The following is a 26562-nucleotide window of genomic DNA, read 5'->3' on the forward strand; positions in this document are numbered from 1 at the left end:
AAACCAAAGTGCAAAGAGATCAGATAACTTGCCTATAGTCACACAATACATAGGTTATTAAGCGGTGAAACCAAGATAGATTTAAGGTAGATTTGTCTGTATAGCCAGTCAGCTAAGAGGGGAAAGGAGTGTCCATTAGGCCTTCAGATTCTCCACCTTAAACCTCCCTTGTTTATTAAAAGGTAGAGTCTCCTGGTACAGACCTTATCCATCTCCCAACTTGACATAGCATGTTTTAGTTTAAGAATCATCACTTGATTTTCATGACAGCATTACATGGAAATCATGGGTGGGATAATTACTTAATTTTAACAGAGGGATGAGACCCAAAGCCTAGAGAACTAAATTGACTTGTTTAAGCTGGTAAGTCACAGAGCCCAAGCAAAAGCCTGGACCTTTGGCGCCACGCCCAGTATGGTATCATTGCCTTCATACTGTGTTTGATTTAGAATAGTCACTGTGCTGCCACTTGCTGATTTGTGTGTCCACGTTGACTTCAAATATCAGAACAATGGATAGTGCCTTCTTAGTGATGCTCTTTTTAATTAAATATTAATTATAATACAATATGTATAACATGAAATTTACCATTTTAACAATTTTAAAGTTCATGGTTCAGTGGTATTACATACGTTTGCACTGCTGTGAAACCATCACCACCATCTACCTCCAAAGCTTTCATTTTACAAAACTGAAACTCTGTACCCACTAAATAATAGCTCCCTCTCCCCTATCCCCTAGTTCCATTCTACTTTCTGTCTCTATGAATTCTGACTATTCTAGCTACTTCGTGTAAGGGGAATCTGCAGTATTTGTGTTTTTGTGACAGGCTTATTTCATTTAGCATAATGACTCCAAGGTTCATCCATGTTATAACATGTATCAGAATTTCCTTCCTTTTTAACAGTAAATAATATACCTCTGTACATATGTAACATTTTGTTTATCCATTCATTCATTGATGGACACACAGGCCGCTTCTACCATTTGGCCATTGTGAATAACGCTGCTAAGTAAGAGGGTGCACAGGTATCTCTTTAAGATCCTGCTTTAGGGCTTATGCCCAGAAGTGAAATTGCTGGGTCATATGGTAACTCTGTTTTTAATTTTTTGAGGAACTGTCATACTGTTTTCCACAATGGCTGCACCGTTTCATATTCCCACCAAGAGTGCAAAAAAAAAAAAAAGGTTATTTTGTTAATTGAAAGAAGATTTAATACCATAATTGATTTTAATCTCTATTTTTGTATCTTATTCCTTTTAGTTAATATTCTGGGAGATTGAAAGGCTGAGTTCTAGAGACTTAATCTGGTACAACAGTATTTTCACTGCTCAGAAGGGATTATACCACATCTTTTACTCTTAAACATGTATAACCTATTGTGAGACTACTACATCAGACAAGCAGCAGTTCTTGCTGTAATTAGTTTTCATAGCAGAAAGTCATTTCAACAATGCAAGAAGTAAGCTGGTCTTAAAAGAGGTAAATATATCAAGGAAGGTATATTTTTGAGATTATTGGCTAACTCACGGTGTTTTCAAAGCCAAAACGTCATTGACGTGGGATATAAACATACCTCAAAAAGTAAAAAATGGTCCTTTGGAATGGTTATGTGGTTATCTCATTTCACAGAATGAGCAATTGTTGAAATAGATTGTTAAATGGTGTAAAAGATTTCTCATATCATAACTTGGGCAATGAAATTAACAGAAACATGGCTCTATCCTGTTTCATTTTGACTCTGGTATCCTTCAGTGACTGGCTGGTCTGAATTTCTCTAAATTGTCATCAGGAGGAGGTATCTTCCCCAAAAGCTCACTTAAACAAAAAACATTCATGGAAGAACATTTTACATCTTCCAGAGTTCAGTTTTTCCATTTTAGCTTTTCATCTACTCTTAAGAACTGTTGAGAAAACCTTTTATCTATCTATCTGTCTATCCATCAAGCCCTCACAAACATGTACACACCGAATGAAAACTTGTTCCTAGGAACAAATATTCTCAAATTCAAAGGGTCTATAAAATTTTAATTAACGTATCAGAATATGACGAGGCACAAAGGTCTTATTTGGTCTCTGTTAGGGCTGAACTGTTTATGTCTTTAAAAACTGGGAAAATCCCCATTGGATCAAGGGAGCAATCGAATAGTTGGTAATTTTGTCATTTCATAAACATTGTAACACATGAAATTCATGGAATAAATGCTGACTTTCCTTTTAAAAAGTCCAACCCTGTTAAGTGAATATCAATGTGAAGTAATTGACTGAGTATTCAGTTATTAAATATTGAACAATTATTAGGTTTAACAATATGAAATTATTGGTATTGGATCACTGTTGGTCTGTAAAAGCATCAGGCACTGGTGAGGTGCTTAACATTCAGAAATGATTGAAGATAAAATCCCTGCATTCAAATAATTCACAGCCTACTGTAGTGAACAGACTCAAAATATGATTAACATGAATGTTCTGTAATAGAGACATGCACATAGTATTTTTTGATGCCCCTGTTTTTAGCCATATACATGATTTTACATTCACTGGTACTAACAGGTCTTCTAATCCTTACAAAGAACTCCTTTCTTGTTAAAAAAAATTACATAAAGAAAAATAAGCTGAAGAGAACACTTTCTAAACATTTAAAAGTTTTAAACACCTACTCACATTAAAAAAAAAAAGAAAGCAATTGCACAGCAAACCTGCTGATGTCACTTTCCATGAATGTTGACGCATTTAGGCTGTCAATTCTATTTCTGTTCACTTAACCATAGCCTCTGATTTCCACTTACAGAATTTAGCTTGGAAATTTGGCTTTGTTCAAACTGTGATGGCTGAAAAGCCACGTAAAGCACGATACAATAAAAATACCCTTGAAACTGCCTCACCTTTTTTGACAGATCTTGAGTTGCTTTTGTGATGCTAAGCATGGCACTTTTATCTGGGGCTAACTATGGAATGAAAGATCCAAAGATAGGTAACCACATTACTTAATAAAAACCACCATTTATGCATTTGAATTCATCCTAAAGTGCGAGTATTTGTTTTTTCTATTCGCTAAATTGACATCTCCTAATTCTGTTGCTCTCTAGGGCAGCTAAGCAATCCATTTGAGTTTAAACAAATAAACGTTCATTGAACAAGAGAATGAAACAAATAAAGCCTGAATTCTTTCAGAGAGTCAAAGAAGGCAACATTACTGACCATTTAGTGCTACCTATTCAGTTTGCGATTTCTTTGGTTGATTCAAAAGGATTTGTGCTTAAATAACAACAACAAAGAGAGACAAAGAGACATCAGAGTTTTTTCTCCTAGGGCAGAGGTGGTGGGCGGCTCTCGGTTCAATAAAGAAAATGTCCTAAAGCAATAGTTGCAATTCAAAGTTCAAAGTGATTTAGCAGAGACCTGGAAGAGGGAATTTGACCAACTCATCTTGGGCTTTAGAGAGGGTTTAAGAGCAACTGTTGTTTTTCCCAAGTTAACTGCTGAGCAGCAGGGAAGAGGGAAAGTAGAGTGGAGAAGAAGGTCTTAAGGCAGAGGGGTCAGCCTGAGAAAGGCATGGAAGCAAGGAGGAGCCAAGCTTATTTCAGGCAGAATAAAGAAATGAAGAGACTCCTCCAGAGGACAAGTTCAGATCTCGGCAGAGGATGTAGAGGTAAGCAGGAGTCACATCATGAAGGAGACCCTATTCTGGCTTTATGCTTAGACTAGAGGCAGGGAATCTTGCTAAGAGGCGGAAAAAAAAAAAAAAAAAGTCCAAGCAAACTCTGATGAGGGCTTGAGTTAACGACAGTGGAATTCAGTTGGAGGCACTTTGAATTTCAAATGTCTCAGAAACATTCAAGAGGAGGTGTTTAAAATGGAAAAAGAAACATGAGCCTAAAGGGAGAGGTCTCACCTATAGATATGGATTCTCAATCAGCATACTTAGAAGCTGAAGCGGTGAAAACAGAGTGGGTTCACTTAGGAGATAAAGTGTTCCACAGAGCAGCCTAACACCTGGCAGCTTGTTAGAAATGCAGAATCAGGCCTCATCCCAGTACTGCACTGGAATCTACATTTTACTTAGATTCCCATGTGAGCTCCATGGACATTAAATTTTAAAAGCCCGCTTCATACGTTACAGTTGACCAGGGTATTGCCATCACACAGGTCATGGGTCATGCGTAGAAGTCAATTGGCAGACCTGGCCAAACCCAACCAAAGTATCCCCTGAATTGCTAAAACAGTAGTCTAAACCCTGGCACACATCGAAAGTACCTTCCTAACTTTAAAAATATTCTGAAGCTCAGACTTTACCCCCTTGAGATTCTGATTTATTTATTCTGGGATAAGACTCGAGCATTAGTATTTTAAAAGCACCCAGGTGATTCTAATGTATAACTAGGGAAAAGAATCATCATGTTTAAGGGGAAGCAGAAATCTAAATTCAATCAAATACAATAGGATTTTTTAAAAAATAATGAGAGCATAATGCTAGGAATGTATTAATAATAGAAGCCTTAGTTCTGTGCAGCAGGATGGTGTGAAGGTAATTTCTGGAATGTATCACTGATGACATAAAAGATGGCATATTCTTTAAGAAACCTTTTAGTTCTTATTAATCGCTTAACTTGTAAGTTTCAATTAACTTAGGAAACTTACACAACACTTTCTTAAACTTAGCAGGGACAGAATAAAACCTTGTTTTATGTTAAAGTAGTTTGGGAGAGAGGGAGGGAGCAAGAAGTCAGGAGAAGGAGAGAGATTTTTCTCTTGGCGGTAAAGAGCTATATGCCTCAATTTGCTAAACCTTGAAATGTTGGCATTTTGTAAGGCTGAAAGACTTTGTGTAGGTGTAAGTAGAATGTCAAGGATGAGTCAAAGATTAATACCTAAATTATAGAGTAGGGTCTGAGTTTTATGCCTCTGCCTTGGAAATCAAGTAGGGGAGAAGGAAGTATTGACTGATTCTAAAGCACTACTTATATTGGGTTATAATTTAATCAGATGGATGATGCCCAATTCCAAGAATGGAGAAAGACTGAAGCCATGTATTTTTAAATAGTTCTGCAAATTTTGTCAAGCATATAGCTTATCTATTGGCAGGCTAGCTCCAACTATGTAGAAAGAGATCTCAAAAATTTAGGAATTCTTAATTACCTCAGAATGCATTATGCACTGATTGTGATAAGATTTTTCCAAATGCCCAAGTCATGCTATAATGGAAGTGTTGCAGTAATCTCAAAAATGACCTACTAGCAGAAAGATTCTCTATGAAATGCTTTATAGAATGTCTGTACTTAAGCATCAACAGCTGCTTGTTTTTTTAATTACACTTTTTTTTGGTGGGGGGAGGTAATTACGTTTAATTAAAAGCCCTCAGGTAATTCTAATGTGTAACTAGGAAAGAATCATCATGCTAAGATGTCTTAAGGGTAAGCAGAAATCTAAATTCAATCAAATAGAACAGGGTTTTTAGAAAAAATAATGAGAGCATAATGCTAGAAATGTATTAATAATAGAAGCCTTAATTGCTGTGCAGCAGGATGGTGTGAAGGTAATTTCTGGAAGGTATCACTGATGACATAAAAGATAGCATATTCTTTAAGAAATCTTTGAGTTCTTATTAAGCACTTAACTTGCAAGAGTTTCAATTAGGAAACTTACACAACACTTTCTTAAACTTAGCAGAGACAGGATAAAACTTTTTTTTTATGTTAGTTTGGGGGAGAGGGAGGGATCAAGAAGTCAGGACATCTCAAAAGTTTAGGAGTCCTTAATTTTCTCAGAATGCATTATGCACTGATTGTGGTAAGATTTTTCCAAATGTCCAAGTCACGCTGTAATGGAAGTGTTGCAGTAATCTCAAAAGTGACCTACCAGCAGAATGATTCTCTATGAAATGCTTTACAGAATGTCTGTATTTTTGTATCAATAGCTGCTTGGTTTTTTAAAATCACATTTTTTTTTGGTGGGGGGAGGTAATTAGGTTTACTTATTTATTCTTAGAGGAGGTACTGGGGATTGAACCCAGGACCTCATACGTGCCAAGCACTCACTCTACTACTTGAGCTATACACCTTCCCCAATAGCTACTTGTTAAATTCTCCAAATTATCCTGGGTACCTATGTATGGTATGAGAGAATTGCAGGACACTATCCTCAAGGAGCTTAAACATTCAATAAAAACAATTAGATTTGGGCATCTAGGTAAAATATATTATTGTGAAGATAAAATAAAATTGCACTTACAATCGAGAAAATCTATAAAGTCATAAAGCTCAAGGTTTTCAAAATTGAAAGACAGCAATAATACTGGGAATGCAAAATAGCCACAGATGGTTTAATATCTGGTGCAATATTTTAAAGAAATTATTATGTCAGCTTAAGGACACAGAACACTGGTCTGAGAAGCTGTATTATTCAGTAATTCTCTTTAACTTAGAACATAGGCATAATTACCTGCTCACTCCAGGTCTTGTAATAGGGTAGATACAAACACGATTGCTCTTCTCACCTGAACATGTTAATTTTACAAAGAAGATGGAAAGGGAGCCTATTCTGTAGTATTCACCCCACGCCCCGTCTGTTCCCTGGTATTTTGTGAAGGTGGCTACTTTTAGAAGTGAATTGGCTACTGCAGATCGAAGAGAGTTGAATGTATGATAGACTTTTAGTGAGTGCTTACTATGTGCTTCACTTTCAAATAAATCCATTTTATTTCATTTTTGGAAAAATCCTTTTAGGTGGTTGATAGATGAAACTTTGACAGCTTGAAAAAAATTGAAGCTCAGAGATAAAATTAATTGCCTAAAATCACACAAAGGAGCATTTCAAACCCAGTTTTTTTTAACCTAAATTCCCTACAGCACAGGACATTTGCTCCCTGGGTTGCAGTACATTGCTAGAAAAATGCAATAGCATGAATTTATTTTCAAAGGCACTCAAGTGCAGTTCAAGGTTCTCACCTTAGCAGCTTTCTTTGGGTCTTCAATCTCAAGGTTTAGGAACTAGGAATGTGCTCTCTGATTCAGATTTTGGCTCAGCCATTTCCTAGTTCTGTGGCCTTGGGCAAGTCAACTAACATTTCTTGTTAGACTTTTTTCTTTTTCTATAAGAAGAATTAGTGATAGTTCTGATCTCACATGGATGTTTTGAGAATTAAGTGGGTGACACACATGAAGTGCTTAGAAGAGTACCAGGCATGTGGCAAACATTCAATGAATGTTAGCTGTTATTATCTCCATGATTCTCAAATTTTTGTCTCCAAACCAGCTAGCTCTCCTCAGCCGCAGACTCATATCCTCATGGTGCTGCTGGTGAGGATGCTTTCCTGGAGAGTCACAGACCTCTCAAACTCATCATGTATAAAATAGAACTCACCTTTGATGTATGATAATGCGAAGAGTCTGGCACGACAAATGGTGAGTAAGCACTGAATAAATTTCAGTGGTGATCACTATGTCTTCCTGAGCTACTCTCTCTCCTGTATCCTTCTTTTTGGAAAGGGCACATCATCATCCAGGGTATCTCATCCAGAAAGCTGAGAGGCACCCTAAATTCCTGAATTTTCTCCATCCATCAAGATCTAGCCATTCATTCAGTCTAATCAATTTTTTCTCCTCACAAATATCTTTTATATCTTCTGTTCCCACTGCCTCACCTTTTTTGCTTCAGTTATTTGAACAGGTTTCTAATGGTCTCTGGGATCCAAGTCATGTCCCCCTCAATCCATTCCCCTCAATGACGCTAGAAGGAATCCTTAAAATTCAAATTGAGCATGTCATTCACTTGTCTGAAATACTTTACTAACACGCATCCAGCCTACGGGATGTCTGTCACGCCTTTCTTGCCACAGTAAACAAAACCACCTTCTGCTCGAGCTTCGCTTCTCACATGTACCAGATATTGTAGCCACATGGTCTTCTGAAGTTTTCTGTACACTCTTATCTCTGAGGGACACTGAAAATGTTTTTCAAACCTAGAATGGGCTTTTCTCATCTCTGTAAAGAAATGTTTTTATCCAAAAGGTTGGGAAACAACAATTGTTTGAATACATTCAACAAATTTCAAGTATATGAAATCAAATTCAATATAATAACTTTTTTGGGAAGCTAAAAATTTGCCAATAAGTGGGTACACAGAATTCACATAAGAGATGCTTTGCAAGAAAGGGTAGAAATTGTCATTACTAATGGCTTTCTAAATAGAAACTAGTATAATTCTTCAGATGCTGAGAAAACTATAATCAGACAAAGTCTCTTTGTTAAGGAATTATGGACCTAACACAAACCCAAACTTTAAACATCATTCATATCACTACTGTGGAGAGGGTGAGAGATTCTCATATAATTGAAGTATGTCAGTCTCTCCTTATTGCCTAGGTGTCTTTCAGAACCTGATGTTAGTTTTTACACTGCTCACTGGCATTGATTCAAACTACATGGGCTTCTACGTACTACTCTCCTAGAAAATTATCTCCTGGCACCTGGAGAGGGACCACTTGGATTTGATCCTGAAAGAGACTATCAGGAAAAGTGGCAGTTAACACATCAACAGAAAAAAAAAAAGTTTAAAAATTCAGAGAAGGGTGTTCATACCAAACATTTCAGGGAAAAGAAGCAGCAAAGTTCCAAGCATTTCAGTAAGTGGTTGAAATAAATATTTTGCATGCAAAAATTCAATAACAGATCATCTTTGCTGGGTCAATCTGTCTTTTATACACAGCTTGTAAATGTAAACTTAGGTCATTCAAAATGTGTTTCTTTTCAGAATCTTCTGTCTTAAACAGTCCCAAATTAATATCAGCCTACAACCTTCAAAACAGGAAGGTTTTGGTCCTGCCTAGGAACTATGATCTTTGGTGATTCCTTCTTTCTTCAGGATGCAGTTCAAATTTCCTAGTATGACACACAGGACTTCTAGACTTTTTCCTTTCAGCAGCTGCCCCATGTCATTGCATCTCCACAAACATCACCCTTTCTAGTCAGATCAAAACTGCTGGTTTCTAAAGGCACATTGCTTCCTCATGCCTCTTTGTCCTTGTAGTTGTTCATCTTCTGCCCCGTGTACCCTTCTCTCCCTGAGTAACTTTCTTTCATCCTTCCACACACCAGTTCCTAAGGACTGAATTAACATCCTACTTATGTTTCCCTCTCTGATATTCCTATAATACTAGTCCATGTTTCTGTTGTGCATATGCACTGTTTTGTGGTGATGATGATGATGATGATGATATCAAGTATTTCATTCTAGGCTGTGAGCTTTTGAGATAAGGACTATTTCATTCTTACTTTATCCTCAATTTCTAACTCAGAGCCTCAGACATAATACTGTCTATAGAATGAATGAGTAAAGCATCACAGTATTCACTAGATACTTGCCTTTTAGATGGCTTATATTAAGAATTGTCTATAAGATATATGGTTGGCTTTTAGGTGTCATCCAATTATTACAGTCATAAATCTAAACACATCTTTACAGCATGTCTGATGTACTGTCTCGTCTCTCTTGTGTGAAATTTATGCTTGATTCCAGTGTTTGAGTAAATTTCCTATCATCCTCCTTCTCTCAAGCCCATTCTTGGTGGATAAAATAAACTGGATGAGACCCAAATGTCACTTTTGCTTTGACATCTGAGCTGGTATAATGTCTATTCATTCATCATCCATCATTCATTTATACATATTTATTGGGCACTTACTATGTGGCAGGACCAGTTCTAAAATCAATTATACTCCTATTGCATGTTGTATTGCACTTTATTATGTGCTATTATCTTATAGTTGTGAGTGAATGTGGTTGCTTTTGCTCACCTGGTACAGTTCCTGAAATAGACATTTAATATATGATAATGTGAATAACTGATGAATATATGACCCAATGGCTCAATTTGTTTATCCTGTCAGTATTTAAATTTCAGACTTAATTGTCAAACATAACAGTGGCTTAGGTGTATTTTCCAATTCAAATGCTCTCTGTTCATACTTTCTTTGGGATTATAAAATGCCATGATTAGATAAGTAGCTTTCAAATATATTTAAAGTGCTAGAACTTTGTTTTCAAATGAAGTTGAAAATACAGACCAGTATACAGAAAAAGTGAAGATTACCCTTAATCCTGTTGTCCAAAAGCAATGTTTCAATTTCAATGAATGTCTTACTTGCAGTTCCACAGTTTTGCAACCACCCAGATACACCATTTACACAGAATTCAGTGTGAATTGTGCCCCCTTGAGTTGTCTGATGTGGCAACACACATTACCTTGTTATCTTTCTAATATGTATGTCTATGTATATTTTTATCATTTGTATTTTCATTAACATAGCATCCTGCTTTTCTAATTTATGTTTCTAGTATTTTCCATATTATTAAACTCATTTTACTAGTTACCTCTTTTAACTTATCACTGTTCTGTTCACAAAATTTAGACTTATGTAGCATTTGTAGAGCCCCGGAGACATGAGTTCATGCTTTCTGTTAATTTTGTGTTGCTCCCATCAGGAAACTGATACATAGAGTATTTCATATAATATCAAGACCCTATCAAAACAGTTTTTGTTCCCACAAACCATATAATACTCATCTGTGGCAGGACATTTCTGAAGGTGGGGGGTATGGTATGTGAAACCGTCTTATAGAGCTAACTGCCAACAACATTCATTATTAGTTTCAGTTAATATAATCCTTTTAAAAAGGAATATAGCTAAAAGCCGAAGACAAGTTTGACCTAGTGATATTAAGAATTTATCATAAGGAAATAGCTCAACGGTACTGAAAATATATTGATCTTCATTTCTATATTTTTTAGTATACTATGAGACATATACCATTATTCTGTTGATGCCCTTATTTTATTCTATATAACAAATGCCACATGGACTTTAAAAATGAATCTAAAAAATGGAACCATCAAAAACAGGAGAAAATTTTATGTGACTATTTAATAAGTATTTAGGTGGGGAAAACTTTCAATCTTTGAAAAGAACAGAAATAATAACAAATGATAATACTAGAATATTTGACTATATAAAATGAAAACTTTTATAAATATGAAATATAATAGAGTGGAGCAGAAAAGGATTAACATCTTCATAACTCAATAGAAAATTATAACTCAAGACCAACTATAACTCAATAGAAAAAATCAGCACAAGTCATGAAATACACAGGAAAAACGGCTCATAAACATATAGAGATATTCAAGCTTAGAATCTAGAAGTGAATATTTAACAAAGCTTTACTATACGTCTTTCTCTCTTTCTAGTGACTATCTTAATAATATTAATAGTCATGTTTAAACCCATTTGTCTTTAGCCTATATCAAGTAGAAATGCACTTGTCCCAGCCCTTCATGGTGCAGATTTCCTTATGGTTTGTTACCTCCTTCTCCATCTCTCCACTAGCATTGTACACAATAATGCAGAGATGCCTCCCCATCCAGAGCCAGGCACTGCACCATCTCTGCGGAACCCAAGGTCCAGCTGTGTGGGGCCAACTCTCATGTTTCTAGAAGTAGATGTCATTTGTCAAACTTTTTGAGTAATCTCATCAGAAGATTGGAAATAAAAAGGACTCTTGGACTGCCACCCAAGCCAGGATCCCAGTTTCCTCTGATTTAGCATATAATCAGGAAAAAATTGAAAAATATTGATGCATACATTGTTGTAATTATTAACTATATAGAAAATATCTTTGCATGAAGAAGAATATATACAAAAAAGGAAAACAGCTGTGCTTCAGTGGTGTAGTTATTTACAGATTACTCTTAAAACAATGTATTTTTTAACCTGCTATTTTTAAGTTTTAATAGAAAGTAAGAAACGTATTCACAGTTGCATAATAAACTAGAGCTTCCAAGAGGGGAGATGTAGCCTGCTTTCTTCACTAAGCACCATCCCTTATTCACCTCCCCATATGAAACCTAAACAATCTTTGCACCAATTAAAAATAAGCAAACATACTGCCCAAGGCAATCTACAGATTTAATGCAAGCCCTATCAAATTTCCCAGGACATTTTTCACAAAACTAGAACAAACAATTCTAAAATTTATATGGAATCACAAAAGACCCAGAATTGCCAAAGCAATATTGAAGAAAAAGGACAAAGCTGGAAGAATAACCCTCCCAGATTTCAGACACTACAGAGCTACAGTAATTAAAACAGCATGGTACTGGCATAAAAACAGACATATGGATCAATGGAACAGAACAGAGAGCCCAGAAATAAGCCCACAGACCTACGGTCAATTAATCTTTGACAAAGGAGGCAAGAACATACAATGGAGAAAAGACAGTCTCTTCAGCAAGTGGTTTTGGGAAAACTGGATAGCAGCATGTAAATCAGTAAAGTTAGAATACTCCCTCACACCATATACAAAAATAAACTCAAAATAAGTTAAAGACTTAAACATAAAACAAGACAGCATAAACCTCTTAGAAGAAAACAGGCAAATCTTAGCAATGTTCTCTTAGGGCAGTCTACGCAGGCAATAGAAATAAAAGCAAAAATAAATAAATGTGACCTAATTAAACTTATAAGCTTTTGTAAAGCAAAGGAAACCATAAGCAAAAACAAACACATGGAATGGGAGAAAATATTTGCAAAATGATTCAACTGACAAAGGCTTTATTTCCAGAATGTATAAACAGCTCGTATAACTTAGTAACAAAAAAACAAACAACCCAATCCAAAAATGGTCAGAAGATCTAAACAATAAAAAATGTTAAAAAAAAAGATCTAAATAAGTAATTCTCCAATGAAGACATACAAATGGCCAATAGGCACATGAAAAAATGCTCAGTATCACTAATTATCAGAGAAATGCAAATGAAAACTATAATGAGGTACCACCTCACACCAGTCAGAATAGCCATCATTTAAAGGTCCATGAATGATAAATGCTAGAGAGGGTGTGGAGAAAAGGGACCCCTCCTACACTGCTGGTGGGGATGTAGTCTGGTGTAGCCATTATGGAAAATAGTATGGAGATTCCTCAAAAAACTAAAAATATACTTACCATATGATCCAGCAATCCCACTTCTGGATATATATCTGGAGGGAACTCTAATTTGAAAAGATACATGCACTCCCAATGTTCATAGCAGCACTATATACAGTAGCCAAGACATGGAAGCAACCTAAATGTCCATCAACAGATGACTGGATAAAGAAGATGTGGTATATTTATACAATGAAATACTACTCAGCCATAAAAAAGAATAAAATTATGCCATTTGCAGCAATATAGATGGACCTAGAGATCATCATTCTAAGTAAAGTACATCAGAAAGAGACAGAAAAATACCGTATGATATCACTCATATGTGGAATCTATGAGACACTGTGAACTCATCTACAAAACAGAAACAGACTTGCAGATATAGTAAACAATCTTATGGTTACCGGGGAAAGGGGGTGGGAAGGGATAAATTTGGGAGTTTGAGATTTACAAATGTTAGCCACTATATATAAAATAGATCTTTAAAAAAGGTTTTTTCTGTATAGCAAACTATGTTCAATATCTTATAATAACCTTTAATGAAAAAGAATATGAATATGGATGTATAGGCATGACTGGGACATTGTGCTGTACACCAGAGATTGACACATTGTAAATGACTGTACTTCAATTTAAAAAAACAAACAAGCAAACAAAAAAATAGTGAAAAATCTACTTGAAGAGCAAGGTAGTGAGAGATGCTATCATGATCCAATCTTTCTCTCAGATGTTTCAAGTCATAAAATCAAGTCTATTTTAAAAAAAAAACTTTAAAAAGTACTGAGAAACATCAGGGGGAAACTGATGAACTTTTAGTAAGAGATTTATTTCACTTTGTTTTGTATTTTGCTTTATATGTCCTGTAAATAGTAGGAAATATTTTTGGTAACTTGTGAATAAATGATTTTATGTTTGAAAATTTTAAATAGGAAGGTGTGAATTCTTTACTTGTTAATTCCATGAGTTACATTACAAAACAGTGTCTCTCTACATTTTCTGATTGCTCAATGACTGAGAAGGGCCATGCACACAATTTTTTATTTCTCTCAATAGTTACTTCATAGATATCACAGCAATTATTTGAACAATGGGGCAATGATTGTGTTCATAAGAGAGAAGGCCACTCTATTTTCTCATTAGAAAGACCCACGAAATAAGCAATTTTGAGAACGTTAAACTATACCCTTGCCTGGGAAGGACCTGTCTGAGCCTCTTTCTTTTGTGGAACACAGGGTGAAGCTACACATTCGTTTTAGCAAAAAATTTTGAGACGAACAGGACTTAGAAGCATCCAGTCAGTAAGTTTTACAATTTCCAAAATTATACAAATAGGCTTTTACTTCACTTGAATGGGTAAACACTCATTTTTGAAAAAAATAATTCTGATGGCCTAATATTCTCCCATGTGTAAAGAGTACTGCATTTAAACTTTGTGCTTGAACAGTCTCACCATTCTAAGGGTAAAAGAGATCTCTGGAGGCCAAATTTTTACTAATTTTTAAGTCTTTATAATGCATCTTGCAATTGATCAAATCATTGCTCTAACAAGCTGAAGAGAAGTAATGGTGAAAATTTGAGCCATAAGAAGAAAGAAAAACACACTTTTCAATGAAAGTGCATTGCATCTATCCTGGCTGTTGGTCTCTTTGGGGGCATTTTAGTAGAAAGCCAAGTGAGTAAGGCTGTTCTTTACTTACAGAGATGGGTTTATAACTTGAACGTTTCACTATTTGCTGTAAAATTTCATCTTTCCACAAATAGGTTTTAAACTTAAGCAATAACTAAGGCAAATAGTTATATGAACAATTTGCAGATAAAACACATTTTATGCCTTAGTTTAAAAATAGCCCAAAGGCTCACTCTTTGAAAACGGGCTTAAGGGACAATCATAAGCAAAATCAGGACTGGCATCCTAGCTTGGGCAGTAATGGATGATAACTGCCTTACTACCTTCTGAACCACATTATCTCTCTTAACTCTAGTGAGAATGAGGCTCTCCCACCTTATTTCTTCTCTCCTTTTCCCAATCTTTCTCCCCTGCATACACAGGAGTGGGCCTGTACCATGAGCTCACATAGTCAGCCTAAAATCTTCCTTTGCACACCCCAAGACTCATTAAAACCCTCTGCTAAGTAATGGTTCATCCAGTCCAGGCTCATGCTTTCTCCTTCCTTTATCAATTTTCAAAAGTGGGAGAGAGTAAAATAGATACTTATTTCCTTGCTAATAAGATTACAAGAACTGATTCTTTCCTCCCTCCACTCAACCAACACAGAAAATGGGTTATCAGAACCTATCTTTTCCCCCTTCTCTTTTTTTTTTTTTTACAACAGATGAAGTGTCCCTCCTCCAATCTAAGGCTCTTCCCTCTGCTTGGGCTCTAAATACTATTCCCTTTCATCTCCTCAGTGACCTCAATCTGTCAGTCATCCCTCCTCTCTCCTCTAACTTCTATTTTGATTTAATTTTAAACTTACAGAAATGCTGTAGGAAAAGTACAAGAAAATCCATGAACCCAGATTCATCAATTGTTTACATTTTGCTCCATCTGCTTCTCTTCTTCTTTCTCAATCCATAAGGAATAATTTCAGATACATTGGAGAGACAGCATACTTCTTATCTCCTAAATACTGCAGGGTGTATTTCCTAAGAACAGTGCCATTCTCTGACATAACCACAGTGCAATGATCAAAATCATGAAGTTTAACATTGATAACAATACTATCTAATCCACAATCCATATTCAAACTCCACCAGTTTTCCTAATAACGTCCTTAATAGCTACATTCTTTTTCTGTTCTAGGATCCAGTCTCAGATGATGCCTTGATTTAGCTGTCATATCTCTTTAAAGTCTCCTTAATCTGAAACAGTTCCTCACCCATTTTTATCTTTCTTGAGCTTGACCATTTTATAAAATAAACATCAATTGATTTTTAGAATGTCCTTTAATTTGGATTTGTTATTTGTATATGATTGGAAATCAGGTTATTTATTTTTGGTGGGACTATAACAGACAGGATATTCTGTCTTATTTAGTACATTTTATCAGAAGGTTCAGGATGTCAATTTTGTCCCAATATTGGTAATATCTACTTGGTTAAGGTGGTGTCTGCTGTATTTCTCTACTGTAAAATTATTAGTTTTCCCTTTGTAATTAATGAGTTATTTGTGAGGTGATAATTTGAGACTATGTTAATACCCTGTTCTTCAATATTTCACTCATGAACTTTAGTATCCTATTTGTAACCTGCGGAAAATTGCCAATTTTCTAGCCCTATCATTTCTTCCATATTTATTAGTTGACATTTAGTTGAAAGGAAGAACTTTCCTTTCTCATCAATTAATTGATTGTATTATATTACTATGGACGTATGGATTTTACTTTTAAAAAGTAATTTCTACTATTTCTATCATGATTATTTTAACGCTCACATTTTCAAGGTTTGGTCATTGGCAGTCTCTCACCTGTATCTTTAGCCTCTCTCCTTCTGCTTACTGCTTTCCACCAGCATTTAAACATTCACCCTACATCAGTCTATTTTGCATCTATATCACTCCACCAAAACTGACTCATCAAGGCAAAAAATGGCCTCCTGTCACTAAATTGAGACAATTTAGAAATATTCATTTTTGATAACTTTCTCTTTTAACCTCTTCATTATCAACAGATGCAAAAGAAATCACAGAGAATATATAACTTACTGAATTACAAGTTGAACACTCTGTTAAACATCACTCAGGCCAAGAAATAGAACTATGCCTGCCACCTGGAAGCCCCTCCTTCCACAAATAACCTCTATCTTAACTTTCGTAATTATTTCCTTGCATGTCTATGTGCTTTTATCACTCATGTGCATCACTAAAACACTTAGTCTTGCCCTTGCAAAATATTTGATGTAGCATTTTAGTGTCTTTCATCTACTTTTCCTCTTCCATTCCTTTCTTTCCCTTACAATCTGACTGTGGAAGAACCCTGGCCATTTCGCTGTGGATTGTCCCACAGTCTGAATTTTGCTGATGGCACATTCCTTGTGCAGGGTAGCATGTTCCTCTGTCCTATTTCTTGTAAACTGACAGCTGGGCTCAGACACTTGATCAGACAGACTTGGGTTTGACTTCTTTGGTAAGACTATACGTGGCTGTGTGTTCTTTTATCAGGAGGCCTATTATATCTGGTTGTATCTTTTTGTGCTGTCACTAGCCCGTGATTCTCAGTGCCTCAATCTATTAAATAATGGGAGCTGGCATATTCTAATTTATTAATTCTTTTGAATTTGTTATTTGAAAATCTTTTATAGAAACACATTAATCTACTATTTGGTTGATTGAGGAAAAGGTGGGTAAATACTTGATTCATAATCTTTATTAGTTTTCAAGACAATGAAGGTTCCTTGTGATCTGACAATAACTATTGTTTTAAAAATATTATGAACTTGTGGATTTAAACATATTTAATAATTTCCAATGTATTGCAAATCTTATTTTTATTGAAGATCAAAGCTTGCTCACTGTAGATTCTTTTGCTCAAACTTTGGTCAGTGGGGCACTCTTATTTAGAGTCTGAGTCATTTTGACAATGACCCTAGCAACATTTAATTTCTCCCTTGATATCGAGTAGGTCAAGGAATCCCAAAATCATCTTGTGCATTTCTTGCCATAGGCCTGGAGCCAGCATTTCTCCAACAAGCCCTGGTTTCTTTTTAATGGGAAATAATACTTCAAGACTACAATCTAAGTGCTATAATTTCTTTCTCTCTCTCTCCTCCCACTGTATATACCATAATCTGTGTTTCTTTTCCTTTATACCAGGGACACAGAGAGTGAATTAGAATTTGCATATTCCATTATTGTTCATTTGCTTTATCCAAGTGGTTCTCAGCCAAGGGTGAGTTTCCTCTCAAGGGATATTTAGCAGCACTCAGGAGACATTTTTGGTTGTCACAGCTGGAGGAGTTGGGGCATTGGTGCTATTGGTATTTAGGAGGCAGAGGCCAGGGCTGCTGTTAAAACATCCTAAAAGCACAGGACTAGCCCTCACGACAAATAATATTTGGTCCAAAATGTTAGTAGTGCCAAGATTGAGTAACCCTACTATCCCATATTATACACAAATAAACAACAGTCTCAGAATAATACTACTAATGCTACTACCATCAATTATAATCACTAAAGTAGTTTAAAACTTATTTGAATATGCCAATCTCCTCATACAGGCCACCTAATGAGTGTAACAAATTTACATTGTCAGATTATGTAGCAATTACATACTAAACTCTCTTCCCTTTAACTCCCTTTTCGTGTTGGGCTCTAGACCTAGGACTAGATCAAGGGTTGGAAGGGAAGTTTAATAAGCAGGTGGAGCTTGGCTCCAATAAAATGATGTCACCAGACTGCCACATCAACAGTAAATCAGTTTAACTAAAAAAAATCTCTGTGCTCAGAAGCTGTGGAGAAAACAAAATACAACTGGGCTATTTTATACATTGGCCTATTTGCCTCTTATGACTATAACTGAATCTGTTCAAGTACATTAACTGATGACTAATAGAAACAGAGTCATAGCAGTAGACTTGAGGAGCTGGGTGGCAGGTCACAAGAGCTTGGAGCAAGATAAGTCCTCCTATTTCCCATTACTGCCTTTTTTTTTTTCTGATTACTTTCAACAATCTGAATTTACAGTTTTTTCTGACAGCGACTGCTGCATTTTAAGTTTTAATAAAAGGTAGTGTTAGTTAATGATTATTCATCAGTAATTCGTTAACCACGTTCATGGGATTTGACTCATAAATCAGAGACTTTCTCTCCAAAGTTGTCTTCTGTGTATTTCCTTCTAACTCTTGCACTTCTTCCAGGAACACCCCCACCTTTCCTGTATTTCTCTCCCTCTTCCTGTCCTTGTTTTCTTCCAGCATCTCTGCCCTTCTGTCCTTTCATCTCACATTCTTTGCTATATATTTTTTGATCTTTTCAACTTATCTCCTGACAGAGTACTTGTTCTTCTCATATTTAAAAGATTTTCACAGTTCACAGATCTTTTCCTCTCATCACCTCTCATTTCGCTTCCTAATCCCAGCTCTTATTCTCTCCCCTGCCTCATATTCCACTCCAGTTATCCTTATTTACATTCATGAGAGAAGTGGTGATTATGGCTTGACCACTTTGCCGTCAGCTTTAAGTCTCCCATGCTTCCAACATCATTTTGGGGTGTTTTTCTAGGGTTGCTGCTTTTGTTATTGTTCTGATGGGACACTCACAGGAGGGCCGTTATCATGCCTGTCCATCTCCCTCCAGCATTCCCGTTGCTTTCTTATGCTTTTGATGCCAGGTAAGGAAGATGGTCTTCAAAACAGGGCTATTGCTCTAATTTTATAATCTAAGGGAAAATTGCACTCCTCTTAAATCTTTGCAGAGAATTATATCTCACTCTATTTTCCTTATTCACCTTTCTTCTGCGCATTTTATTTCCAGCCTTTCTTAAACCACCCTTTGGACCTGCACCTGAATTCACTGTTGAGCAGAAGACCTCGCCCCTTTTCCCTAATCTGGGTAATGGGGGCCAGGATCTTGTTACTGCTAGCATTGAGGGTTGACATGGACTCCTGGTGTCTAGTTATCCACTTTGGGCTCCCCACAGTTGGAAGACAGCTGGGATTAGAGATGGAAGTGGGGAGGTACGTGTAGAGGGGAATGATCACGATTTAATTGCTGCCTGGAATACCCTCACTGGTGGTGGGGCTGGCTCTGGTGGTGTTCACCTGGTGATAAGTCCCTACAAAGCTTGATCTTGCTATGCCAGGGCTCCCTGCTGGGCACCACGCTGCTCTGCTGCTCCACTAGAGAAAACAAGAGGAACTGACACATTTCTTCTTAACACACAAGGACCTGAGCCGAGCAAGTGGGAAAAAAACACCAAATTTCAAAGTGGCCTTTCTCCCTTGGGACTTTCATTTCATACATAAAATTTTCTGTATTCCTTAATCAGGTAGCACATGGTGGCCATTCAGAGTTGTCACCTGCCCAGCTTGAGATTCCTGCGGTGATGGGAAGTAGGTTACTGAGAAGTTAACTGATCCCTCCACCCCCAACACCGGCCAATTCCTGGCAGGTGAGGAAGGTAAGCCTACGAACCAAACGGAGAAATCAGAGAATGCATTCTTAAAGCAAGAAGGGACACCAAGCATTAAGAAAGCAAATTTCCATACAGGAGCAATAGACTGAGAAACTAACTGCCTGTGTGTCCAGTGTCAGCAAAGCCTTTCAGCCTCCTCATGCTTCTTGCCAATTTCTGTCACAACCCACAGAAAGCAACCAAGCAGGGACCTGCTAGACAGTCAAACGCAGTCCTCAGAATCCATCCCATGCTGCCCAGTTATCAGCGGAGGGAAGAAAGAACACTTTTGCTCAGAGTTCCTCAAACAGGGTCTCAGCCTTCATTTTAGAATTTTAAAACCCAAGATTTCAAAGTCAGTGGAATAACAGTTCCATTGACCCAACATGTTGCAAATCTGGCAATTAAAAAAAAATCAGTCTGCTGTGACTGGTGTCTTCAGGCTAGCATTTAGCATTTCTCCCTGCTTATTCACTATTGGAAGAGATCCAAATGTTTGTTACGAATGCTGGTCAGAAAAAGCTGGACTGCAGCAGATAAGACTTTTTACCTTCGAACATCAGTTGGTGTAAAAGCATTTGTAAATCTGTCTCAAAATAGGGAAGGGAAGAAAATGTATAGTGTCAGGAGCCCAAATGTATCTTAAGTGTAATACAAAAAGGGATGCTCACTCATGGGTTAATTGTCAAAGACACTTTTCACTCTTCTCTCTTTTGCAGTAGCTTCTTAATTGAAATTTAAGCAGTGTATCTGGGACTCTAGTCCCAGAGTTCTTGGCACATTCCAAAATATTTGCTGTCATTATACATGAAAGACAGCTTGTGTGGGACTGTAATTCTTGGGTCAACCTCTCAGGTAGGCAGAGGGCATGAGAAGGTAGTAAACACAGCATAGACCAGGATATGGATGAAAAAGCCTTTTTATATGGCCCGGGTTTCAAGGAAAACTGTCCATAGGAAATGCCTTAGCAGAGAATCAAGGCCATTGGCCTAATGATTCAGCTTTACAGCAGCACTGAGTGAAGGAAACTTGAAGTGCACACACGGCTGGTCTATCTATTTTAATCAGCTTTGCTAGGCGGTTACTCACCCATTCACATCGGTCCACCAGCTTGATCCATCTTAAGAACACCTGCTACTGGGCCGTGTCTCATTATCTAAGGGAGGGTGCTGATAATTGGGCTCAGGTGAGGGTGCAGATGATTTGCAGACAGGACGCCTTAAATGATGCCAAGCTGGTTTTTGTCTTCTGTTTTTTTTTTTTAAATGTAAACTCCCAAGTCTCCTGGTCATCCTCTATCATCCACCCCTCACCAGCTAAGCTCCTTGAAGAACTGACCTCACCCATCTTCCTGCCACCTCCCTTCCCATGTACTCAGCTTTCTGAAGCTTTGATTCTGGCTTTCTTCCCCACGTACTGATATGTTGTCCTATTTAGTGAATGTTTTCCGTTATCCTCTGATTGGTCACTATCAGGTACTCCTTCATTTTAAACCTCTACTTTCTTGGTTCCCCCATACATTTCTGCACGTTTTAATCTCTGTATCCTGTATAGGGCCATTTGTTTACCAGCACCCCACCCCCACCCTGCCATTACAGCTGGTATACCCTTGTTCTAGCTTCAGCCCAGTGTTTTTCTCTCATCTCATTATTGCTTTACAGTAATGCCCCATATTCATGTGCACAGCTATTCACTCGGTGCTGATAAGCCCCAAATCTGTCTAGCGCAGACTTTTCAGGCATTTACCTAACTGCTGATGGACCTAACGACCTCAGCTTCAACCAGGTATTAGCTCCACTGCAGTTAAAGGCAACTACTAACATCATCTTCTTTGGCGTCCTGTATTTTCTCTAGGTTGACAGTATCTCCTAGGTAACACAACGTGGGAGCATCCTCGACTCCTCCATTCCTCTGAAGTCTCCCACACAAAATAAGTCTCTAAACCCAATTTTTCACTTTATAACTGTTTCTTCAAGCCCTCATGTCTTCTCTCACTTTATCACCCCTATCTAAAACAGACATCCTCTGTGGGGGGATATTGTACTAGGCCCCTAATCACTTTATCAACCTTTGGTATTTTCCCTCTCAGATTCATCTTTTGCAAAGCCAGTGGGGTGATTTACCCAAAATATTAAACCAACAATGTAATTCCACAGCTCAGAATTCTTTGCTGGCTTTCCAGGACCTGCAGAATGAATCCCAACTACCTAACATAGAGTATGTGTCCAGCCCCTGTACCCTCTCAAGCTTTACCTTCTGTATTTTGTACTGAAATGACACTGAACTCCTTGTGGTCTCTGAGCACACAGAACACATTTTCCTTTCCTGTTTTTGCTCATACTATTCGTCTGCCTGAAAGTCGTCTTCTACCACCCACCCCATTTTGATATTCTACTCATCCTTTAAGAAAAAAAAGTCATAGCATACTTATGCAATGGAATACTACTCAGCCATAAAATATAATAAAATAATGCCATTTGCAGCAACAAAGATGGACCCGGAGAATGTCACTCTAAGTGAAGTAGGCCAGAAAGAGAAAGAAAAATACCATATATCACTTACATGTGGAATCTAAAAAAAAATAAAAGGCCAAACAAACTTATTTACAAAACAGAAACAAACTCACAGACATAGAGAACAAACTTATGGTTACCGGAGTGGGGAGGGATAAATTGGGAGTTCGAGATTTGCAAATACTGACTGATATATATAAAATAGGTAAACACGTTTATACTGCATAGCACAGGGAACTATATTTGATATCTTGTAGTAACTTACGGTGACAAAGACTATGAAAACGAATATATGTATGTTCCTATATGACTGAAGCATTGTGCTGTACACCAGAAATTGAAACAACATTGTAAACTGACTATACTTTAATAAAAATATCTTTAAAAAATTTTTTTAAAAGAAAGAAAAGCTTCAGGGTCCTACCTACATCCTTAGGAGCCTTTGCATTTCCCTCGTCACGGCTTCTCGTAGGTTCCGCCGTCTCCTCAGAGCGGTAATCCGTACTTTCCCCTTTAATTGAACGGACCACAATGCCTTGCGCGCGCCGTTTACGTCACTCTCTCCCCCTGGGCTTCGAGTTCCTTGAGGTCAGAGGGTTGTCGGATTCGCGCAGCCAAAGCCAGGCAGGGTCCCTGAAGGAGCGAGCGCTCCGCTAGCGGTTGCTGAATGACTGACTGAACCTGTGAACATCTCTGGCTTTTAGTTTCGTTTGTTAACTTAGAAGACAAGAAAGGGGATAGAACAGGAAAGCTAGAAAAGGAGACGTACTGAGGCGGTTGGTTTTGCCCGATGCACGGCGAGCCAAAATGCTGAGACGCCGACGTTTGAGGCCTACAAAGAGAGAGTCAAATGCACAAGGCAGCCAAGAGAGAGGACCGGAAAACAAGCTTCACGTCCGCCTCCCGGGGGGTAAGGGTCTTGGGGTGTTTGTGGCATGAACAAAGAAGCCGGGAGGTGGGAGGCGTGGGGAGCTTGGGGAAACGTGATTGGGAAAAGGCCCGGTAATCGTAGTTCTCCGCAGTCTGACTAGGCTACAAATTATTTGCATGCTCCAGAATATTTGTTGGCATACATGAAAGGCAGCTTGGGTGGGTCTATAGTTCTTGGGTCAAGTTCTCTTTCTTTGAAGATTTTGGGGCAGAACTCCATGTTCTAACACTGTGGCAAAGTCTGAGACCAGACTGGTTGTTTTTCTTCTGATATTTTAATTACGTATTAAAAGATTCTTTATCTTTGAAGTCCGACAGAATTACCAATTAGTTATCCAGTGTCTGCTACGTTAGCTTTCTTCCTCCATCCTCAAATTACCTTCTACGTTTTTCTCCTCCTCTTCAGTAAGAAGGGTGAAGCTAAGCCGTGGGCAAGTGCTCCAGCCCCATCCACTCACACCTACCCTTGAACCTTGTCCTTTTATTCTCTCTCTCACTTGACTTGCCAGTCTCCCCTCCTCTGTGGGTCCCTTTCTTCTGAGTCATGAGGCTTATCTTCTCCTCATCATTGCTATGACCCTGCTAAGCGTTCCAGCTACTGCCTTTTCCCTCCCTTTGCATCACCACCAAACTTATTAAAAGAAAAATGCCCAATCATTATCTGAATAATGAGACTTTGCAACTCATTTATCTAATCCATAAAGAATGAACATATGGTGGAGGGGAAGCAGTATATTGCAAAGGAAAGGACCGTTTTGCTTCAAAAGCATCTTTCAACATGTAATCTGTTAGAGGGTATGGAAGATAATTCAAAAAAACAAGCAGTTAAATTAAGACCTCCACATCTATTCCACCCCATCTCTTTCTTTTCCACTTTCTTCCTTAAAGGCCAATAGACTCCCAGAGCTTTGATAGTCACCTTGATCTAGGCAGGTGACTCGCAGAGCTGCATCTCTGATCTGCACTCCATACCTTCTCTGTTTTTCTGCCTGATAACCTTATTTGTGAGTCCTAAATCTTAATATGTCAAAATTTCAACCTGAAACTCTTACGAAACCAGTTTCTCTTCCTCTTGACTCCTCTATTTTCATGACCATTTTTATTGGCCTCCTGATCATTCAAGCACCTTGACTTCTTTCAACGTGTCTCTCAATATAATCACTTGCCAGGTTATTTTCTTACACTTTTGTAACAGCCCTGAAATCACTTTCCTCCATCCTATTCTCATAGATATCATGAGATCCTATTTCTTTTTGGCTTAGGTATTGAAACAGCATCTCTTGTCTGTCCATCTTCCCAACATTGTATACACACTGCTGCCAGAATAATATTCTCAAAAACATATAGTGATTCTCTATTGCCATCAAATAAAGGAAAAAAGAAAAAAAAACCCAGAAAACAAAAGCAACAATAAAGTAAAATCTTTCTCTGGTTTCCAAGGGATACTACAGTATAATCTCATCTTATTTTTCTATCCATCACTCTAAACCAAACTATATTCAGTATTCCTGCTCCTCCCCTTGGGCACAGTGTCTGTGCCAGGAATGCATTCTCCCAGGTTGAAGAGCTTCTGGGGTTATATCTGAGCTACTCCGTGTCCACCTCCATCATCAAGTGGCCTTGTCCTACAGAACTCCCCCCCCCCACTTCTGTCCCAGGTACTTCTCTTTTTGCAGAGCCTCCTCATGTCATTATAATTATCTAGGCAAGGAGGGAAGTGTGATGGGAGGAAGAAGGAAATACACAGAGGGCTGGACAGTTTATCTCACCATTTTTTAATCACCTTCTTTCCCAAACCATGTTCCAAAATTTCTCTGATATTACCCACTCTTCTCTCTGGCATTAGGCTGTAATTATAGTTTTCCAATTTTAAGATAGCAGATAAAGTGGTGGAGGAGAGAAAAGGACACATATAAAACATGTTCCCTACCAGGTTCCCCATCCTCTGCTCCCAGCTCTTCACTGCCATTCCTGCCACATATGTGGCAATAAAGACCCAGTTCCTGCTCTCCTAGGGATTTCCTTCTGTTTCTGTGTTAGATTCTAGGATCCATCAACCGCCCTTACTTCCATGGCATCTACCTCTTTGGATTCATGAGAAGGAGCCAATACCCTCTGCTACTTTTCCTTCTTTCATTTTTATGCCAATAAGTTGGACATCCCTCTTAGGAAACACCAACTAGGTCACAATAAACGCATCTTTCACAAAAGTTACTTGATAATTTAGTAAAGAACTTCCACAGATAAGCTCAGGTTTCTGGAAGTTGTTAAAATTCAGTAGAACTATTCTGAAGAGAATTAATATATAAATGGCCATGAAAACAGGGGTGATGAGGTCCCACCTTTTAAGTGCTATAAAGGCAGATAGCCTGGTGAAGCATTTAAAAATCAGAAAAAGCCTTGAGTGATAGATAAATACTAACAAAGAATTGCTAATGAGCTTTAGTATCTTCAGCAATAAGCAAGCAGAACTCACCTACACCATATGTAGTAGGGGAACATAACGAAGGTTGGTTTTCTGACAGCCCAGAGTTTCAAGAAAGAAAAAAGTGCAGTGGCTGCCTGCCTTTATTAAACTTGTACATGTATGCATCTGATAGAACTAAAGTGAGAAAACACATCTTTCTTCAATCCATTATTTTAGGAAAGCAAAAATACTACATTATTGAGATCATTTTAAAAAAGATTGTTATGAATTATTATAAGAAGATTGTTCCAAACAGTTTCCTTTGAGAGTTACACTTGGACTAGTCAGGGATCCTTCTGTTTGTTTTTGCCTTCTGTCCTTGAACTGTGAAATCAAAGTACAAGTGGAGTGGAGGAAGCCAGTGCAAGCTAATTCAGCCAACCCTGGCAGCTGTCTGTCACTGGAGCTTGTCGCCTTGAAGCAGGAAATTGTTTTTTTTTTTCCCATTGCACCAGAAAAAGAGCGATGCAAACAAGGTGGATGGGAAGGTTATCTAGACATACAAAATTACTAAAAAGGGAAATATTTTAACTTTGCCTTCTTTCCAGATTGTCCTAAGAA

General features: G+C 37.7%; 1 protein-coding gene and 1 long non-coding RNA gene across 4 annotated transcripts in view; one reads left to right on the plus strand and one right to left on the minus strand.

Annotated features, from left to right (window-relative positions):
- PHACTR1 (phosphatase and actin regulator 1) overlaps nt 1-23070 on the minus strand; it is a 466583-nt gene extending 443513 nt beyond the window's left edge. The window contains exon 1 of one of the 3 annotated variants that reach the window (XM_072945660.1): nt 23029-23070. The gene's annotated coding sequence lies outside the window, so the exon portion shown is untranslated. The remainder of the gene's footprint in view (nt 1-23028) is intronic. The other 2 variants (XM_072945664.1, XM_072945662.1) reach the window with 2 other exon arrangements.
- Nucleotides 23071-23198: 128 nt separating this feature from the next.
- The window catches only part of LOC140687802 (uncharacterized), a 264392-nt gene continuing 261028 nt past the window's right edge, over nt 23199-26562 (plus strand). The window contains exon 1 of the long non-coding RNA XR_012062370.1: nt 23199-23514. This is a non-coding gene — a long non-coding RNA (uncharacterized lncRNA). The remainder of the gene's footprint in view (nt 23515-26562) is intronic.

The sequence above is a fragment of the Vicugna pacos genome, chromosome 20 (assembly GCF_048564905.1).
Source record: "Vicugna pacos chromosome 20, VicPac4, whole genome shotgun sequence".
NCBI lineage: Eukaryota > Metazoa > Chordata > Mammalia > Artiodactyla > Camelidae > Vicugna > Vicugna pacos.